This window comes from Somniosus microcephalus, chromosome 10, assembly GCF_052327205.1.
Source record: "Somniosus microcephalus isolate GS21.2 chromosome 10, FLI_Smic_1.0, whole genome shotgun sequence".
Lineage (NCBI taxonomy): Eukaryota > Metazoa > Chordata > Chondrichthyes > Squaliformes > Somniosidae > Somniosus > Somniosus microcephalus.
Window position 1 is genome coordinate 52688715 of NC_140996.1, and position 20675 is coordinate 52709389.

Here is a 20675-nt window from a genome sequence, read left to right on the forward strand (position 1 = left end):
TGAGCCGCTTGCCGTCAGCTACAGTGCTAGAACCGTCTACGTAGATCTCGCGGCCTGTGGGATGTATCCCGGCCCGTAAACCTATGTTAACTTCCCATACCCCTTCTACGGAACATTGATGGGCTGTCCCGGGATATGCCATATTGGCTGCGAGCCTTGGCGCGCAGAGGCCTTTAACTTTGAGATCCATCTGGGAAAGGAGGAGGGTCCAGCGCGCAATCCGAGCGCTGCTTACGGTCCCATCCTTAATCCTCCCGTCCAGAAGCATCTTCGTGGGGGTGTGATGGGTGAGGAGCGTAATGGGAGAGGTCCCTGTGAAGATCACTGATCTGTTCACAGCCCAATGCGTGGCCAGGAGATGCCGTTCGCAATTGGAGAAACTCCTCTCCACATCCGTGAGCACCCTGGAGGAATAAACTACTGGTCTTAGCTTGCCGTGCCGCTCTTGGAGCAGCACTGCGCTCAGGCTGTCCCCACTAGCGGCTACCTCCAGAAAGAACTCCTCTCCCCCATCTATGTCCCCTAGGGCTGGCGCGGTCTGCAGATCTCTTTTCAACTTCTCGAATGCTGCCTGGCACCCCTCGTCCCAAGACCACTCGACTCCCTTGTGTAAGAGTCGAAGTAGCGGGGCCGCTGTGGCAGCATAGTCCTCGATGAAATCTCTGCAGTACCCGGTCAATCCCAAAAAGGACCTTACACCCGTTACTGTGTTGGGAATCGGCAGATCTTGTATAGATTCCCGTCTGGCCTTATCTATGGCTCTTTCCCCAGCGCGGATGGCCAGACCCAGGAATTTAACTTCCTGCTGGCCGATCTGGGCTTTCTTTGGGTTTACTTTGAAACCCTTCCTTTCTAACAGTTCCAACAATTCGGCTAACAGTGGGCCGTGCTGCTCCCTTGTATCTGTGAACAGGAGTAAGTCGTCCACGTACTGCACTATCTGGTTGGGCTGGCTGAACTCTTTCAAACTCCCCGCCATGCACTGATGGAAAATGCTGGGGCTGTTGTGAAAACCCTGTGGTAAGCAGTTCCAAGTGTACTGTTGCCCTTTGAAAGTAAAGGCAAACTTGTACTGGTCCTCCCGCCGCAGCGGAATGGACCAAAAACCGTTCGAGATGTCCAGCACCGTGAATGTGGTCGCCGATGCTGGAATACTCCCAATTAAGTCTGCAACTGCTGCTACCGTGGGCGCGCAGGCTGGGATATTACTATTGAGGACTCTGTAGTCTACCGTGGCTCTCCACGAATTGTCCGGTTTCTTTACCGGCCATAATGGGGAGTTCACGTGGGTGGCTATCGTCCTCAACACGCCCTGCTGTACCAATGAAGATATTGCTGTCTCCATGTCGGGTTCTGCCTCCTTGGGGAAATTATACTGCTTTTGGGGTCGGATCATGGGGTCCCCGTCTACGCTGACTTCGAACCCAGTGACTCTCCCGCAGTCGTGCTTGTGGGTGGCGAACGCGGTCAGATTTTCTGACACACGCGCCTGCAAGTCCGTTGGGACGTTTGTTACCATGAGCTCGAGATCGTAACCTCCTGACGGCTTCATAGTGCACAGGGCCCCCTTTTCTTCCTTCCCCGGGATTACGACTACCTTACCTAAACCGCCCTCGGCTCCCCAGAGACAGTGATTTCTCAGGTCCATGAGGATCCCGTGTTCCACCAAGAAATCAGCCCCGAGGATGCCTTTCCCCCCCCCCTCATTCCACTTCAATAGGATGCACGTCCATGTGGTGTGGAGCGCTCCCAACTGAATGGAGAGCGGGAGGGAGTACGCGCCAGCCTGTTCTCTACCTGTGAAACCCACTACTAAATATGGAGCCTGGGCGGACAGAGGTGAGGCAAAAGGTTTGTCCGTGTGGATCACGGTACACGAAGCTCCCGTATCCAACAGGTAACTACCCCTTTGTTTCTCCACCTCCATCTCCACCACAGGTCTTCTCCAAGCGTCATAGCGGAGCGGACACAAGTAGACGGGCTGCGCGGGCATCAGTCATTTAGGTGTTTCGGCTGGGGTCTCGGGGGCGATAGGGCTGTTAGCAACCGCTACCTTCCCCTGCCAGGTCATCAGAGACCGCATAGTCTCCAAGACTGACTCGATCGCAGCGGGGTCCACAACCGCACCACCCCCTTTATTCGGGGCAAAGGCTACGGTTGGGTTCTGGACTGGTGTTGGGGCAGCGGCCTGCACTTGTGGTTGTGCTGGTGTTGGGTAAACTCTCGGGCCGTTGGCGACTCGGGCTTGGGCTTGATCTTGGGCTGCGGCGAACGCTCTCTCCCTCTTATCCTTCCAAGTATTCCTACAGTCCTTGCGCCAATGACCCTCCTTCCCACACCCGTAACAACTGCTATTGCCTTGGGGATGGCGATTTCCCTCCTGACGCCATTCCTTTTTAGCAGAGGCTGCGGGTCTCACCTCATGCACCTTTCCTTTCACAACAGGCGTTTTCTTGCCCTTGTTGTTTCTATAACTGATCGTGAGCTGATCTAGTACTACTTCCTCCGTGGAGCGGGCGTTAGTGGGGTCAAACCATGCTTTGGCCTGTTCCTTCACTACTGGCAGGCAACCTGCTACCAGGCACCGAAGCCAGTGAGCCCTTTGTTCGCCATCCAGCCCGGCCCGGGCCGGCCCGCCCGGGCAGCTGCGCCGATACACTGGCCACAGCCTGTCGGCGAAAACCCGTGGGGGTTCTCCCTCTAGCTGCACTGTCTTTTCTAAACGGAGGAACGGAGTTCCGTCCCCCTCTCCCATGATCTCCAGAATCTCATCCCGTAGCAATTCATAGTCCCTGTGCCCTCTCTTGCTCTCGTCAGGGAGACACTGGAGGAGCGAACTGTCCAGGGAGAACAGCAGCATTTTAGACTGTTCAACCCCGTCGCAGTCATTGACTGCTGCGGTCTGCTCCACGTCCCTGAAATGCACGGAGGGATCTCCTGACTCGGAGAATTTTGGGATGTGGCTTATCATCTCTCTTAGCTGTCGTGCGCTATGAGGCATTATGATCTGACTCTCAAGGGGTCCGTCATCGCCATTTTCTTCATTTGGACCGAGCCTCCGGTGTCTCGTTGGACACATTGGCGCCGGCCCCGACTCTACTGTCTGGGGTTGCTCTACCTCAGGGCTCTCTTCCTCTACCATCTCCGTCTCCTGTCCCGGAGTCCAAGACTCCTCATAGGCAGGAGGCGCAGAAGGTTCGGGGGTTGGTACCCCAACTGCCTCTTGTGGAAGCGGTCTTTTGGATTCCTTGGCTAGCAACAGCTGACTCGCTGGTGGATTTATGAGACACACCAACCCGTTTGACTTCGCTAGGGCCTTTCTCAGGTCCTCTAGCTCCCGGCGGCAAGCGCTGTGGTCGGTGTTCTCAGATCTATCCTCCATGGCCATCTTATATGCTGCCCTGGCTCCCAGGAGCTTTTCCTCTTGGGCATCTACTTGTTTGGCTAGACGGAAACACCTCTCTCTCATTCTACCTTCACTGGCCTTGGCCTCAACGACCTGACATTTTAAATATTCTACCCGGGTTTCGTGGCAGCGAATTACAGAGCGGCGTTCCTGATTCAGCGCGTCAAGCGATTCAATCAGTTTTTGACCTCCCGCAACCTTTTCCTCCACGTCTTTAAGCAAGCCGTTGATCTGGACTGTCTGTGCTGCAACTACCTGGTCCAAAAGCTGGACTTGCTTCTTGTAGCACATCAGCCAGACCGCCTTTTCTACAGATTTCTTATGCTCTCTACCCGCTGTCCACTTGATGGCTGCGTCTAGCGGGCGCCTATCCCTTAGTAGATCAGATATCCATTGTTTTGTGAGGTTGACTTTTCTGAAAACATAATCTGCTATTCTTTCATCCATCACATTTCGTTTATTCAGATCTTGATCTAACATACTACTTTCCTGCTGCCAAGGTCCTGCCGCGGTCGCCATTTCTGTAGGGGTTTTTTTCCTGCTCTCTTGCCCATTCTAGCCCCCTGCCAGGCTTCGTGCAAGAATTACCCTTGAGTGGTTCGACCCACCCCCCCCTACGGTTCTAGACCTTGGACTTAGATGCAGAGAACAGTAGTGCAGAGAAGAGGACTCAATAGACCAGGCTGAATAGCACGAAATGGATGCTTTTATTTTTGAACAGTTTGAAGCATTACAAAATACATGTCATAGGCACAGATTAAAGTAACTACAATCATGCACACATTTATGAACTTGACTCTATGGAAATGGGGAACACACGGCACATCATAAAAGGGGAAACACATTACGATTTCCCTTAACTCCCTCCCCTATACCTAAACTAAGTTTCGACCTGGGGAACTTGGGATCATGCTCACCACTCTCGAAATCGCGAAAAGGGGTTCGCAGCCTTTTTGACACCGCTTCCCGTCATCACGTGGATTGGAAGCTTCTGGCGCAGTCGATATTCTCTCCTCCCTCGAGGCGGTGGGGTAGACCCAGCCTCGATGAGCGCTCGTCAAGGTTGAGATCCACTAGGCCTGTCGTGGATTTTTGTTCGTGGAGTAGACCTAGATGCAGGTTATGCACATGGGAGAATCTTGTGGCATCGATCGCCGGTTCTCCAGAGGGTTTCTTCTCCGTCGGCCTGGGTCGTCGATGATCTCCCGACCCCAGTACCCGGGCCACCCTTGTCATCTTCTCGTCATGGCCGAGCCTTGTTTGGCTGAACACCGGCCATGTTGTCCTTTTTCCGAAACCGTCCGTCTTTAAAAAGACGAAAACGTTTTCATCGATCTGCCAAAGTGGAAGAGGCGCCGATCCGGGCACCGTCCGCCCTTCGTTCGTTCCTCGTAGAAGAAAGTTCTTGAAGAAATGGAAGCCTGAAGTCGCCCAACAAGAAGCCGTAGCAGTGAAGAAGTAACTTAGATGGACTTTCAATCCATAGTTATACTCTTTTGGGACAGTCTTATCTCCCGCCAAATCATAGTCCTGTCTTTGTATTAATTTTGGCGGGCAGAGATCTCTGCAGGGGCGCTTTGTCTTGTAACGGAGCCGGTGATAACTTGAACTGGCCTTCCTGGCCGATAATGTCTGTTAATGTCCTTTGCATTGTCACTGCGGCTCGGTTCGCATATTGATCGGTCCGGACATTTTCCTTGATGGCTGCTAAACGGTTTTTCCTTTGTACGATAAATGGGTATAAGTGTTTTTACATTGTCCGCCCATATCTTGATGGGCCCCATCCTGTACTTATAATCCATTGAATATGTATGCTGTTGCTCTGAGTTTCGGTTCCCAGATACTGGCTTTCGCGGGTTTACTGTCTTCAATCCACAAGCCTGTCTAGCTTGCAGTAACAGAAATAAACTGGTTCAGAAACTGATCACGGGGCCTGGCGGCCATTTTGTATGCCCTTTTATCAAAGGTTTTTCTGTGCAAGCTTACTTTGGTCAATAAACAGTCTTATTTTTTTATCCAGTTTTCTTGCGTGATTTTTGCTGAAAATTTTCGAATCTTACACCCAGCACAGGAGTGGGTAGGGAAAGGGAGACAAACCCGGAGTACCGACAGTCTGCCAGTTATATTATACAGTCCGGGAAGTTTGCATCAGGGGGAGAATGTTCCCAGCCAGCTAGGGCTGCGACCCAGGCCCAGGGTCCGCCAGCTAAAGTTTCCCCCACAGAGGCGTTCCTCAGAAAGTCTCCGTGGATCCGCATGCCAAGAAAAAGTGGTCACCAGAGTACCTGCCTCAGAGAGCCAGCTCCCGAACCGGGGAGAAGCGAAAGAACAGGGTTCCCCAACCAGCAGCCATAAGCTGCGAGGGACTCGAGGCAGGAGGCAGTCCAGCTTTGCTGCAGCCAGCAGTAATCTGCGACAGTGCCAGAGATTAGCCTGGCCATCCGGAGACGGGCAGCATTTGAGTTATAGTTATGTGTACATAGCTTGCTTTAAGGTGTAAATTGTAAGTTTAAAATTAACTGGTAGTTTTAAGTTTAAGTATAAAGTTTAAGTTTATAAGTGTGCCGAATGTTTGTATTTTTGGTCCGAGGTCGAGGGACCCGACCACGCCTCCACCTAAGGCAGCAGGTAAGTCAGAGACATGGCTGCATGCCCTTTTAAGTTTTCGCAGGAGATTGGACGAAGAAGCAGCCCTGTTCGCCCAGCCCGTGCTGGACATCGAATGAAGATATGCAGATACGGAATGTTGGGGATCACCTCGCCACTGGACAAATCCAGAGGGAAACCCTGCAGTGACATTCAGGAGAAACCGGCCAGGGTCCGGAGGAACTTGCCTACCCCTCCTAGGTGGAAGAGATGGCCCCAGTTGGGTGGGGCACGGCCCCCAAACCAGCACTATCCTGACCGAAGTTCACTTGCGGGAGACCTCGCTGTTGAGGAGTCATGGTGGGGAAGCGTGGGCGCCTTGTCAGATAGGGACGCATTCCCCGGGAGTGGGTGGTGATGGCCCGGGAAAGATTGTAAAGATGAGGGGGAGACACAAGAGTCACATGGGTGCGTTCGGGGAAGGGAGGAACTCACCCGCGGGCCCACGGGCAAAGTTAGAGTGTAAGTGTGGCTGGGGAGGATGAGTGGGTGGCCGGATCTGGGATCCAAGTTGGCGTGTGGGGCCAGGGAGAGCCGCGACACAGGCACCCGTCATTTTCTGCAGCCAGTCGAGGGAATAAGGGAGGGGGAGGGACTGGGAGTCGCGATCCCATACTCCCCGGCCTCGGTCTGTGCCAAGGTAAATTTAAACATGAGGGGTACCCCACCTCCATAAAGGGACAAGGGAACAGCTCGGGGCTGGCGGAGCAGGCTGGTCTGTAAATCCATTCTGCATGTTTTAAAAGTTTAAGACCATTCAAGAGGGGTGGAAGGAACATTTACTGCCCGGGTGGGAGGAGCAATACCCACTCGAATTTCGCGACCCCTCATTGGCACGTGATGGTTGGGGTTTGTTTAAGCATGTTGTTCAAGATTTTATTTTGTATTTTGTGTTACAGCCCGAAGTTGAGCAGAGGCAGAGGATCCTCTCCGTGCTTGGGATCATTTTGTTACAACTCCAAGTTGAGCAGAGACATAGGACCCTCTCCGTGCTTGGGATCATTTTGATTACATTGTATGGCTAAGATTGCAACATTTTGTAATAGGTTATAATGTAACAAGTGATTGTAAATTTTGATTGCACTGTATAATGTAACAAGTGATGCAGGGGTATGAGACCCCTTATTGTAAACTTTCTATCTGTAAGATGCCTACCGTACCACAGTTTTTTCTCAAATTTGAGGGAAATAGATGGGTCGGGGGATAAGTGGTAGGTAGCTATAGGTAAACACAGGGGATGGTTGTTTGTCGGGGGTCAGAAACTTTTGCTCACTCCTTCGAGTGGATACTACAATCAAGTTGGAAGTATCCAAAGGGCGGACTTTAGGGGTTTGCAAAATCCCCTAAATCCCAGATGATCGGAAAATATTGGTCCACATTGTGGACGAAGAATTATGTGATTTGAATTGCCTCTGGGTTGGACAATGTTTTTTTAAATGTGCCCAGAACGGCAAAATGCTGTGTTGTAGCACGTGGACAACACCAGAATCGAGGAGCTCTGTGGGAAAATTTGCACACCTTAAGACTGTACATTTTAATAAAATTGTTCCCTGGAGTTTGGTAATTGTAAAAGGGGTTTAAAAAATGGCCGTCAGAAAGCATGGCTGAAAGACAAAAGCAGCTTGTAGCTCGTGGATGTCTGTGTAAGTGGGAGGATCAAGCAGTGGCAGTCAGACCTGCCAATCAAAGGGAGTTTCCCTTCTCAGAAGCAATCGATGTTTGTTTATTGACTTAACAGAAGAACAATCGGCTTCTGCTTACATAGAAGTCCAGCCCCATTCAAACCTCTTATACACACAATGGATACACCGAAACCATGGAAAGGACTTTTGATATGGAACAGTTAAGGAATGAATGAGGATTTTGAATCACCCATTAATTGAACAATAGGGCAGTTGGATTCCCTTTTGTTTTAGCCCAGGTGAACTCCGGATGTGGGTGGGTACACTTAGGCCCCAGAAGGTAGATACATCCAAACCACTCCAACCACTTTGAATCAGCCAATCACAGCTTTTCTCTTGTGTATTTGGACTTTTGGGCGCAAATTTTGCAAACAGACCCTTTCAGCCAAACAGCAGGAGTTGGCAGGATTTAAAGATAGCTCCTGAGAAGCTATCTCTCTCTCTCACTTCGCTGGACCACAGGTGAGCAGGTTTTCTGACTCCTCAGCAAGGCAACCTAGTAAAGAGTTACGGGGGTGGTAATTTAGGGGAAATTGCTAAGATTGTTTAATTAATATTGTAGACATTTATCCCTCGTTTTTGCCATCTGCCTTCCCCTGTTAAGCAATTTACTGTAATTACTGTGTTCGTGTGGTATAGTTTAAATTTGATTATACTTTCTTTAGTTTAATAAAGTTTGACTTTCTCACACCCAGACCAGTTGTCCGTTTTAATATATCATTAATTATATGTCCTCCAGTCAGAACTGGAAGGTCAGGTAGAGATTCGAAACTGCTGTTTAAATTGGTTTACAGTGTAGCAGCAAAAGGCTGCCTGACCAGGTGAATTACCGTAAACCAGATAAAAGGTTGGAATTGGTCAGAGTACAGGCAAAGGCTGCTGACTAGATAAATTACCGTAAACCAGGTAAAAGATGCCCCCTACAGGTGATTGAGAGTGAATCGTACGGGAAACTAAAATGACGGCTGCCGCTGCACTGACTGTGCAAATGCAACCCCTCATGAACTGGGAAGCCGACGATATAGTAGAAGCATTCCGCAAGTTCAAACAGAAATGTGAGCTTACATTCAAAAGCTTCCTGAAGGGTACTATCAAAGAGGAAAAGGTTAGTTACATTCTGTTGCGGACAGGAGAAAAAGGTCTAGATTTGTATAATAGCTGGAGTTTGACTGAAGTTGAAAAGGAAAACCCTGCGACAATTTTTGATAAATTCAGTAACCATCTAGAGCCTAAATCCAATCACCGTACACACAGATACAAATTCCAGAGTCTAAGACAGGAACCCGGTGAAACAGCTGACAATTTCCTGACAAGGCTGAGAAATGAAGCCAGCAAGTGTAAATTTAAGGAAATGGAGGAAAGGCTTGTGGACCAGCTAATATGAGGGTCAGTACATGTAGAGGTACAAAAAGCCCTGATAGGAAAAGATAAGCTCAGAATAACACAGGCTATAGATACTGCGAGAGCTCATGAAGCCATGAAGCTGCAAATGAAAACGTTGATTTCTCAAACGGCTGACATGCGGACGGCTTCTGACATGGACAACAGAGTGGAGGAATGAGAGAAAAGTACAACACACAAAGACATGCACATGACAATGGGGGAAACATGTGCAGAAATTGCGGAAGACCGCACGATTACACAAGAGGAAATGTCCAGCATATGGAACAAGCTGCAATGCATGTGGCAAAGAAAACCACTGGGAAAAGAGGTGCAGAATGAAGAAAAAAGGAACATTCGTCAAAAACAAAGGCGGACAGCAGAAACAGAGAAAGAAACGCAATATCCATGCCATGGATGAGCAGGATGATGATGATGATCACGACAATGCACTAAACATCGAAACGATAAAGATACAGCTTCACGAGATGTCCAGAGCAGAAAATACTCCAAGGAGAGAATTGCACACCATCATCCAAATCAAAAAAAAGGTCAAAGGTCGGCCCACAACCATCAACTTAAAGTTGAAGCTGCACACAGGGACTCAGAGCAACATTCTCCCATTGAGACTGTACCAGCAGATCTTTCCCGAAAACCTGAGAGAAGATGGCTACCGGAAAAATGGTTGTTTAAATTGGCTAGAAAAAGCAATAATCCTGAGGATTGGGAGCAGTTTAGGAGCCAACAAAGGAGGACAAAGGGATTAATTAAGAAAGGGAAAATAGAATATGAGAGTAAGCTAGCAGGGAACATAAAAACTGACTGTAAAAGCTTTTATAGATATGTGAAGAGAAAAAGATTGGTGAAGTCAAGCGTAGGTCCCTTACAGTCAGAATCAGGGGAATTTATAATGGGAAACAAGGAAATGGAAGACCAACTAAATACATACTTTGGTTCTGTCTGCACAAAGGAGGACACAAATAACCTCCCAGAGATGTCGGGGAACATAGGGTCTGCTGAAAGGGAGGTACTGAAAGAAATCAGTATTTGTAGGGAAATGGTGTTAGGAAAATTGATGGGACTGAAGGCCGATAAATCCCCAGGGCCTGATGGTCTACATCCCAGGGTACTTAAGGAAGTGGCCCTAGAGATAGTAGATGCATTGCTGGTCATCTTCCAGAACTCGATAGACTCTGGAACGGTACCCATGGATTGGAGGGTAGCTAATGTTACCCCACTATTCAAAAAAGGTGGTAGAGAAAAAGCGGGGAATTATAGACCGGTAAGCCTGACATCGGTAGTGGGGAAAATGCTAGAGTCTATTATAAAAGATGTAATAGCAGAGCACTTGGAAAGCAGTGACAGGATCGGACAAAGTCAACATGGATTTACAAAAGGTAAATCATGCTTGACTAATCTACTGGAATTTTTTGAGGATGTAACTGGTAAAATAGATAAGGGAGAACCAGTGGATGTGGTGTATTTGGACTTTCAGAAGGCTTTCGATAAGGTCCCACATAAGAGATTAGCGTGCAAAATTAAGGCACATGGGATTGGGGGCAAGGTATTGATTGGATAGAGAACTGGTTGGCGGACAGAAAGCAAAGAGTTGGAATAAACAGGTCGTTTTCCAAGTGGCAGGCAGTGACTAGTGGGGTACCGCAAGGATCGGTCCTTGGACCCCAGCTGTTCACAATATATATTTATGCTCTGGACGAGGGAATTGGATGTAATATCTCCAAATTTGCAGACGACACAAAGCTGGGTGGGAGGGTAAGCTGTGAGGAGGATGTCGTGAAACTCCAGTACGATTTGGACAGGTTGGGTGATTGGGCAGAAACATGGCAAATGCAGTATAATGTGGATAAATGTGAGGTTATCCACTTTGGTGGCAAAAACAGGAAGGCAGATTATTATTTGAATGGCAACAGATTGGGAGAAGGGGAAGTGCAAAGAGGCCTGGGTGTTATTGTGCACCAGTCGCTGAAGGTAAGCATGCAGGTGCAGCAGGCGGTTAAGAAGGCAAATGGTATGTTGGCCTTCGTAGCAAGAGGGTTCGAGTACAGGAACAAGGATGTCTTGCTACAGTTGTACAGGGCCTTGGTGAGACCGCACCTTGAGTATTGTGTGCAGTTTTGTTCACCTTACCTGAGGAAGGACGTTCTTGCCATGGAGGGAGTGCAGCGAAGATTCACCAGGCTGATACCTGGGATGGCAGGAATGACGTTTGAGGAGAGATTGTGTCGATTGGGCTTATACTCACTGGAGTTTAGAAGATTGAGAGGGGATCTCATCGAAACCTATAAAATTCTGTCAGGTCTGGACAGACTCGATGCAGGAAGGATGTTTCGGATGGCCGGGGAGTCCAGAACCAGGGGTCATAGTCTAAGGATAAGGGGTAAGCCATTTAGGACTGAAATGAGGAGGAACTTCTTCACCCAGAGAGTGGTGAACCTGTGGAATTCTCTGCCACAGAGGGCGGTGGAGGCCAGTTCATTAAATATATTCAAGAAAGAGTTGGATATATTTCTTGAGGTTAAAGGGATTGAGGGATATGGGGAGAAGGCAGGGACAGGGTACTGAATTTGGATGATCAGCCATGATCTCATTGAATGGCGGAGAAGGCTCGAAGGGCCGAATGGCCTACTCCTGCTCCTATCTTCTATGTTTCTATGTAATGTCACGCTGACAGCATATGGGGGGAGTGAGATTAAACAACTCGGAATAACCTTTATCAAAGGGACACACAAAAGAAAGAACATCAACTGCATGTTCTATGTCACCGACACTGAAGGGCCAGTGATCCTGGGGTTAAACAGCTGCGAGAAGTTGAGGTTGATCTCAGTGCATCACGAGCTGACAGAAATGCCCACAAATCAAGTGTAAAAAAGAATTGATAGACATGTATCTGGAATGTTTCGATGATACGGTGGAATGTTTCGGAAATTTCCAATACCACATCACCATCAATCCAGAGGTAAAGCCCATTATCCATGCTCCATGAAAAGTACCCATCGAGCTGAAGACAAAGCTTGAAAGAGAGCTAAAGGAGATGGAAGAAAAGGGAGTGATCGTAAAGGTCACTGAACCCACAGACTGGGTAAACTCAATTGTGGTACGAGAAAAGCCAAACGGGCGTCTCAGCGTATGTTTGGACTCCAAAGATCTAAACCAGGCAATAAAGAGGGACCACTATCCCACCCCAATGCTAGAGGAGATTATGCCATCACTGGCAGGAGCCAAGGTTTACTCAAAACTAGATGGCAGAAATGGATATTGGAACGTGAAGTTGGATGAGGAATCAACAACACTGACAACATTCAACACACCATTTGGGCATTACAAATTCCTGCGGCAACCATTCGGGCTAAAGGTCAGTCAAGATATCTTTCAACAAAAAATAGATGAGACATACAGAGGCTGTGAAGGAGCTATAGGAATAGCTGATGATATTCAGATCAATGGAGCAGATGAAAGAGACCATGACATGCACCTACATGAGGTTATGGAGAGTACAAGGAAGGCTGGCATCAAGTTAAATGCCGATAAGTGCATAGTTAAAGTCAAGGAATGCCAATTCTTCGGTATGATTTATACACCAGAGGGAGTCAAGCCAAATCCAGAGAAGATTGCGGCGATTGCTGAAATGAAACCACCCAAAGACAAGAAAGAGCTGAGGAGTTACCTCGGCTTGGTCCAATACATGAGTTCTTTCATCCCACACATGTTGGAACATACAACAAATCTCAGAGAGCTATTGAAGGAAGACGCCGAATACCAGTGGTCTGAATCACACGAAAGGAATTTCAAACAACTTAAAGAACTGTTGTGCAAAGAAACAAGTCTGTCATATTATGACAGAAGAAAACCAGTCACTCTGCAAGTAGACGCTTCTACCAGAGGACTAGGGGCAGTTCTGGTGCAGGAAGGAAAGCCAATAGCTTTCGCATCAAAGGCCTTGACGTCAGCCGAGACGAGATACGCCAACATAGAAAGAGAACTATTAGCAGCAGTGTACAGATGCGAGAAATTCCATACATACCTATATGGCAGGCGATTTACAATAGAGAGTGACCATCGTCCACTAGAACAGATCTATAAGAAGAATCTGTGCAAAGCGCCTGCAAGACTGCAAAGACTACTTCTAAGGATCCAAAGCTATGACTTCACGCTTAAATATAAGCCAGGAAAGGAAATGGTGCTAGCAGATGTGTTGTCTCGATTGTCACCATATGAGAAACACGAGGTGGAGGGCCTAACAGTAAAAATCCACCACCTAGTGAATTTTCTCCTACAAAGCTCAGTCAAATCAGAGATGAGACTGGCAAAGATGAGGAGTTGCAACTACTCACACAACAAGTAATACAGGGGTGGCTGGAGAGAATCCAGCGGGTACAGGTGACAATTCATCAATACTGGATGATTAAAGACGATATTGCAGTAGGAGATGGTATTCTCCTTGCAGGATCGAGGATCATCGTGCCAAAGATGATGCAGACACAACTTCTCCATCTCATACATGAAGGCCACATGGGAATGGAGAAATGCAAGCTGAGAGCCAGATCAGCTGTATACTGGATAGGCACAAAAATATCGAACAGATAGTCTCTGCATGTGGTATATGCCAGAAATACAGAAATGCACAACAGAAAGAGGAGATGATACCTAGTGAACTATCATCAAGACCATGGCACACTGTTGGGGCAGATCTCTTCATGTGCAATCAAGAATGGTATCTCATAGTAGCAGATTACTATTCCAAGTTTCCTTTTGAGAGAAGGATGAAAGACTTGAGAGCCACAACTACCACCAAGATTGCAAAGAGCTTGTTTGCTGAACAAGGAATCCCGGAAAAGGTAATCTGTGACAATGGAACCCAGTTCACATCGAGTGAATTCAGAGCTCTGGCAGAAAAGTATGGGTTCAAAATAGTAACCTAATCCCCACATTTCCCAAGGGAACATGGGTTCATCGAAAGACAGATCCAGACTGTCAAGAGAACTCTCATCAAAAGTAGTGAGATGGGGGAAGTCCAAGACCTTGCCCTCCTATCACTCAGATCAACACCACTGAAAGCAGACATGAAATCACCTGCGGAACTGCTGAATGGGAGGAAGTTTAAGACTACACTACCATCAAAAATACATCCTCCCCAGGACCAGCAGGACTTCAGACAAAAGCTGGCAGAAGCACAAATCATAGGAAGCACACATTACGATAAACATGCAAAGACGCTACCAGAATTGCTGAATAGACAATCAGTGCATGTGCAAGGCCCGGTGTTGAAAACCTCGAATCCAGCCAAGATCATTGGAAAAGCTGATACTCCAAGATCCTACTTTGTAGAGACTGAACCTGGTAACCAATACAGACGGAACAGACTCCACATCAGACCTTCACCTGAACTGGATAAGCAGCAGATAACATCAGCAACATTGACAACACCAGCTACCACAAGCAGTACAACACCAGAAACAAGCGCTACAAATCAAACAACCACGAGCATGCACACTCCAACTCCAAAGGCGACAGCAACAACAACAACGAGAGCGGAACACACCAAAACACCGCAGAGAGGAATGGTCACCACCAAATCCACAAGATGGAGGGACAACATCCAACCACCTGAGCGATATTGTGAATAAAAAAAAACACAAGATTCTTTGTAGTTGATAATAATAGTTTAGATATAATATTTGTTAATTTAAATTGGTAAATTTCATTTTTTAGTTTTTTGAGAAAGAGGGATGTTACATTGTTATAGTATCACATCGTTAAATGGAAATACTTTGGTATGGAACTACTTTGGTATGGTGTAGTTATATTGCTATGTGGCACACTGTGCATGGGCAGTGCACAGTGCAGCGTCGGACATCTTGTATCACTCCGCACCATGCGGCAGCAATGTAACAAAGCAAGGATACAGCAAAGTAAAAGCACTAACTAAAATGAACTAAAAGAGTCTGTAATATATATAATAATAAGAACACAAGGAGACACAACAGGCCCCCCAAGCAATTTTCTGTGAATGAACTCACAGCAGCCTGCAGATTTCTACTCTCAGGCTGCGGTTTCTCTGTTTCTGAACTAAATAACTGGTTCAAATTTAAACTTTGGCCAAAACTTAGGTCCAACTGGGGCGGGGAAGTATCCCAATTGGTGGGCCGGACAACTTTTCCCTTGAAACAAGCCACAGCGCCTCTCTTTACAGCCTGTGAAATTGAACTTGTATGGTCAGATTTATACAATTTACATTGGTTGGCGTGGAACCACTTTGTGCACCGGGGTAGTTTTACTGCATAGACCATGGGACTGGCCCTATCAACTATACGATAGGGTCCCATTTAGAGTGGCTCCAAACTTCCCACCCAGGCATAGTTTCTTACCATCACTAGGTCTCCTACCTCCCACTTGTGGCTCTTGCTAGGCTCGAGCAGCAGCCGGTTATTCCGATGCTGCTTCCCCATGCTGTCTGCTGCCTGCCCATAAATTCATTTGAGGTGTTCTAGGAGGGTTCAGGCAAATTTATCCCGGTTTATTTCCTGCAGTTGTCTTTCAGTGAGGACTGGGGCAAGGACATGAGTGGGGGTCCTCAACTCTGCCGGTCATGAGCTCATGTGGTGAATGCCCTGTACTTTTGGACTGGCTGGCCCGGATCTCCATGAGGATCAGAGGTAGGGTTTCTGCCCATTTTTGACGCAACCCCACGGCCTCTTTCCTCAATCTTTCTTCAAGGGTACGGTACATATGCTCCACAATCCCTGATGACCGTGGGTTGTAGGCTACGTGCCACTTCCCTTTGATACCGAGCAGCATGAGGGTGTTCTGCATGACTTGGCCAGTGACGTGGCTTCCCTGGTCGGACTCCATGAACTGGGGCAGTCCCCACCGCGAGAACACCTCCTTCACCAAGATCTTTGCAGTCCCCATTGCTGTGGCCGTCCTGCAGGGGAAGGCTTCCACCCACTTGGAAAACACATCCACCAGGATGAGGCAGTATTGTAGCCTCCATGGGTGTTGGGCAAGGGCCCTATATGGTCGATCTGGATTGACTGCCATGGTCCCTCAACCCTCCTAATGTGTCCCATGGGCACCTTCCTTTTGTGGGGGTCGGGATTATTTGCTGCACACACCAGACAGCTAGCACAGAACTCACGGACATCATCCCGGAGTCCTGGCCACCATCCCGCCTGTTCCAGCCGTTGCCAGGTGGTCTCAGGCCCGGGTGCCCTGCTCCCGGCCCCTCATGCGCCAGCTGAAGGAACTCCCTCCAGTGTTGCTGGGGTACTACCCACTGTTCTGCCTTGAACAGCATGCCCTCCCTTACGGTGAGAGGGGCTGTGCTTTAGGGGCCCTCTATCCTTTTGCCCTCCATCACTGCGCTAATTACTGCCTTTAGGACGGTGTCCTGGGCCTGGGCCGTTTTAAGGTCCGGGGCCAACACTATTCCTGATTTTCCCTGTGTCCCATCCCTGCTTGTAATCGCTGCCACTGGCCCGGACTCATATGGGTCCCAGAAAGTGCCTGCACGTGCACCCTCCTTGGCCAGCATATCGGCTTGCTAGTTGCCCTGGCTGCGGGGTTCTGTGGAGGAATGGGCTTTCACCTTATGGATGAAAACTGCACCTTCCTCCCCCACAGCTGCCAGGATTTTCATCAGCAGGGGCTTTATTGTCAAGGGCTTCCCGTCGGCGGAGGTATACCCACGACAGGACCAGATGGCCAGGTACTCCGTACATGAGTTGCAAGTGAACATACTGTCAGAGCAAATCATATATGGGGTAGGGAAGATGTCGGGGTGTGTAGCCACCTACATCACCGCGGACAGTCCAGCCTGCTGGGCACTCATGGTGTTAGGGAGCTAGATTGCCAAGGCAATGTCTGCCATTGGGTCAAAGATCCCGCAACCCGTGAGTCGTACTCCAGCTGGAACCGTCTACATAGATCTTGCGGCCCGTTGGATGTATCCCGGCCCGTAAACCTATGTTCACATCCCATACCCCATCTATGTAACATCGATGGGCTGTTCCAGGGTATACCATATTGGCCGCAAGCTTTGGCTCGCAATGGCCCTTTACCTTCAGATCCATCTGTGATAGGAGAAGGGTCCAGCGCGCAATGCGGGTGCTGCAGACTGTCCCATCTTTAATCCTCCCATCCAGAATCATCTGACTGGGTGTGTGGTGTGTGAGGAGGGTGATGGGAGAGGTGCCTGCGAAGATCCGGGATTTCTTCACAGCCCAATATGTGGCTAAAGGGTGCCTTTCACATTGAGTAACTCCTCTCTACATCAGTGAGTATTCTGCAGGAATAGACCATGGGTCTCAGCCTACCGTGCCACTCTTGGAGCAGCACAGCACTCAGGCTATCCCCACTGGATGCTACCTCCAGAAAAAACTCCCTTTTCCCATCTATCGCTCCTAGGGCTGGTGCGGTCTGCAGGTCTCCCTTTAACTTAACAAATGCCACCTGGCATCCCTCATCCCAGGACCACTCCACTCCCTTGTCTAGGAGACGGAGCAGAGGGGCCGCTGTGGCTGCATAGTCCTCTATAAAATCCCTGCAGTACCCCGTCAATCCCAGGAGCAACCTCACCCCTCTTACTGAATTGGGAATTGGTAACTCCTGGACCGCTTCCCTTCTTGCCTTATCTATGGCCCTTTCTCCAGTGCGGACGGTCAGACCCATGAATTTGACCTCCTGCTGGCCGATCTGCGCTTTCTTTGGGTTTACCTTGAAACCCCTTTTCCTCAGCAGCTCCAGCAGTTTGGCTAATAGCGGGCCATGCTCCTCTCCTGAATCAGTGAACAGGAGCATGTCATCCACGTATTGGACCAACTATGTGGGCTGGCTGAAATCTTTTAAACTATCTGCCATACACTGGTGGAAGATGCTGGGGCTGTTATGAAAACCTTGTGGCAAGCAGTTCCACGTGTACTGTTGCCCCTTAAAGGTAAAAGCAAACTTGTACTGATCCTCCCTCCTTAAAGGGATGGACCAAAACCCGTTAGAAATATCCAGCACTGTGAAAATGGTTGCGGATGCTGGAATACTTCCTATCAGGTCGGCAACTGCTGCCACCGTGGGTGCACAGGCTGGGATATTGCTGTTAAGCACCCAATAGTCCACCGTGGTTCTCCACGTATTGTCCGGTTTTCTGACCGGCCAAAGCGGAGAGTTAACATGAGTGGCTATGGGCCTCAACACTCCCTGTTTAACTAAGGAGGTGATAGCTGCCTCCATGTCGGGTTCTGCCTCCTTGGGGAAATTGTACTGCTTCTGTGGTCGGGCCATGGGGTCCCCGTCTACTTTAACCTCAAACCCTGTGATCCTCCCGCAGTCGTATTTATGCATGGCAAACGCTGTGAGGTTTGCCTGCATGACTGCCTGCAGTGCCTCCGGGTCACCATTTACCATGAGCCCGAGGTCGTAACCTTCTTTGGGCTTCACAGTACACAAGGTCCCCTTCCCTTCCTTGCTGGGGATGATTACTACACCTCCCTCTCCACCCGTGTTGGCTCCCCACAGGCAATGATTGCGGAGATCCACGAGGATCCCATGGCCCACCAGGAAGTCGGCTCCTAGGATCCCCTTTCCTCCCTCCGCATCCCACCTTGCCAGGATGCACGTCCATTTGGTCCGGATCGTGCCCAGGCCGATTGAGAGCGGCTTGAAGTATACCCCCGCCTGCTCCTGACTGGTGAATCCCGATAGTATGTATGGAACCCCGTTAGACAGAGGTGAGGTGGTGGGATTATCCATATGGATCACGGTGCATGATGCCCCCGTATCCAAGAGATAAGTCCCTGTAACCTTCTCTACCTCCATCTGTACGAGTGGTCTCTTCCATTCATCGTATCGGAGATTAAACAGGTAGACAGGTTGTGTGGGCTCTAGTCATAGTGGGGCAGCAGAGGTGGGCGAGGGGGCTGCAGCACCACTGATGGCTGCTACCTTTCCTTGATTGGCCCTGAGGAAAGATCTTATCGACTCCATGACGGACTTGACTGTATCGGGAGGAGTTTCTGTCTCTGCCTTCTGAGTTGGGGCTGCGGGGGTCTCTCCCAGGCTTTTTGCAATCCCTGCACCAGTGGCCATCCTCCCCGCACCTGTAACAAGTGACCTTGTTCTGGGAGGGACGGCTTCCCTCCTGGTGCCACTCTTTCTTGTATTGAGTCCCAGATTTAACCTCGTGGACCTTACCCTTTTGCTGGGGGGTCCCACTATTCCTACCGTTCCTATATGCTGCCGTGAGCGGCTGGATTACAGTCTCTTCGGTTGCTAGGGGGTCTTGGTGGTCAAACCAAGTTTCAGCCTTTGCTTTTATCTGGGGCAGGCAATTGGACACCAGGCAACAAAGACATTGGGTCCGCTGCCGCTGGTTCAGGTGTGCCCTATCTTGTCCCCCTGTACACGTGCTGTTGTAGACTGGCCACAGCCTGTCTGCAAATGCCTGTGGGGTCTCCCCTTCCTTCTGCAGTGTTTTCCCTTTGCGATCAAACGGACTGCCGTCGTTCGCACCCATGGCTTCCAATTTTTCCTCCTTTAGGTCCTCAAACCCTTCTGCCCTCTCTTAGCCTCATCTGAAAGGGTCTGATAGAGCTTACTATCTACAGAGAAAAGCAACGTTTTGGCTTTCTCTTCGTCATCACAGCCGTTAACACAGGCGCCTGTTCTATCTCTTGGAAGTGCATTGAGGGGTCTCCCTTTTCGGAGAGCAGGGGAATATGTTTCACGAGGCCGCTGAGCTGTTGGGTATCATAGGTGTAAGATTCGCGAAATTGTCATTAAATAATCACGTAGGAAGGTAGGGTTAATAAAACAGCTTTATTGACCAAAAGAAGCTTATACAGAGAAACCTTTGATAAAAGGGCACACAAAATGGCCGCCAGACCTCGTGACCAGCTTCTGGGACCATTTGAATTTCTGTTACTGCAAGCCAGACAGGCTTGTGGATTGAGGACATTAAAAGCCCGCGAAAACCAGTTTCGGGAAGCCGAAACTCATGGAACTGAGTATACATATTGATTAGATTATAAGGACAGGACAGATTTGGGTGGCAGGATGAGACCCATCAAGAAATGGGCGGACAATTGAACGAACGCTTAAGCCCATTACACTGTACAAAGAGAAGCCGTTTAACAGCCATCCAGGGCAATCTCCAGACCGATCAATATACAAACCAAGTTACGGTAACAAAGCAAAGACATTATCGGCCCAGGAAGGCCAGTTCAGCTATCACCGACTCCCGTTATGAAGACAAAACACCCCTGCAGAGAGTTCTGCCCGCCAAAATTATTACAAAGACAGGACTATGATTTGGCGGGAGATAAGAATGTTCCAAAAAGTATAACTGTGGATTAAGTAAAGTCCATCAGTGAGTTCTCCATCGGTACGCTTCGGGACAGACTCCATCAGAACCAAGCAGCACTTCGGTTCGGACCGTGTTCGGTGTTCGGCCAGGCAAGGCCCGGCCACGACGAGAAGACGACGAGAAGATTTTGGCTTGGAAGCCAGCTCAGCCAAGCAAGGCCCGGCCACGACGGGAAGACGACGCGGGA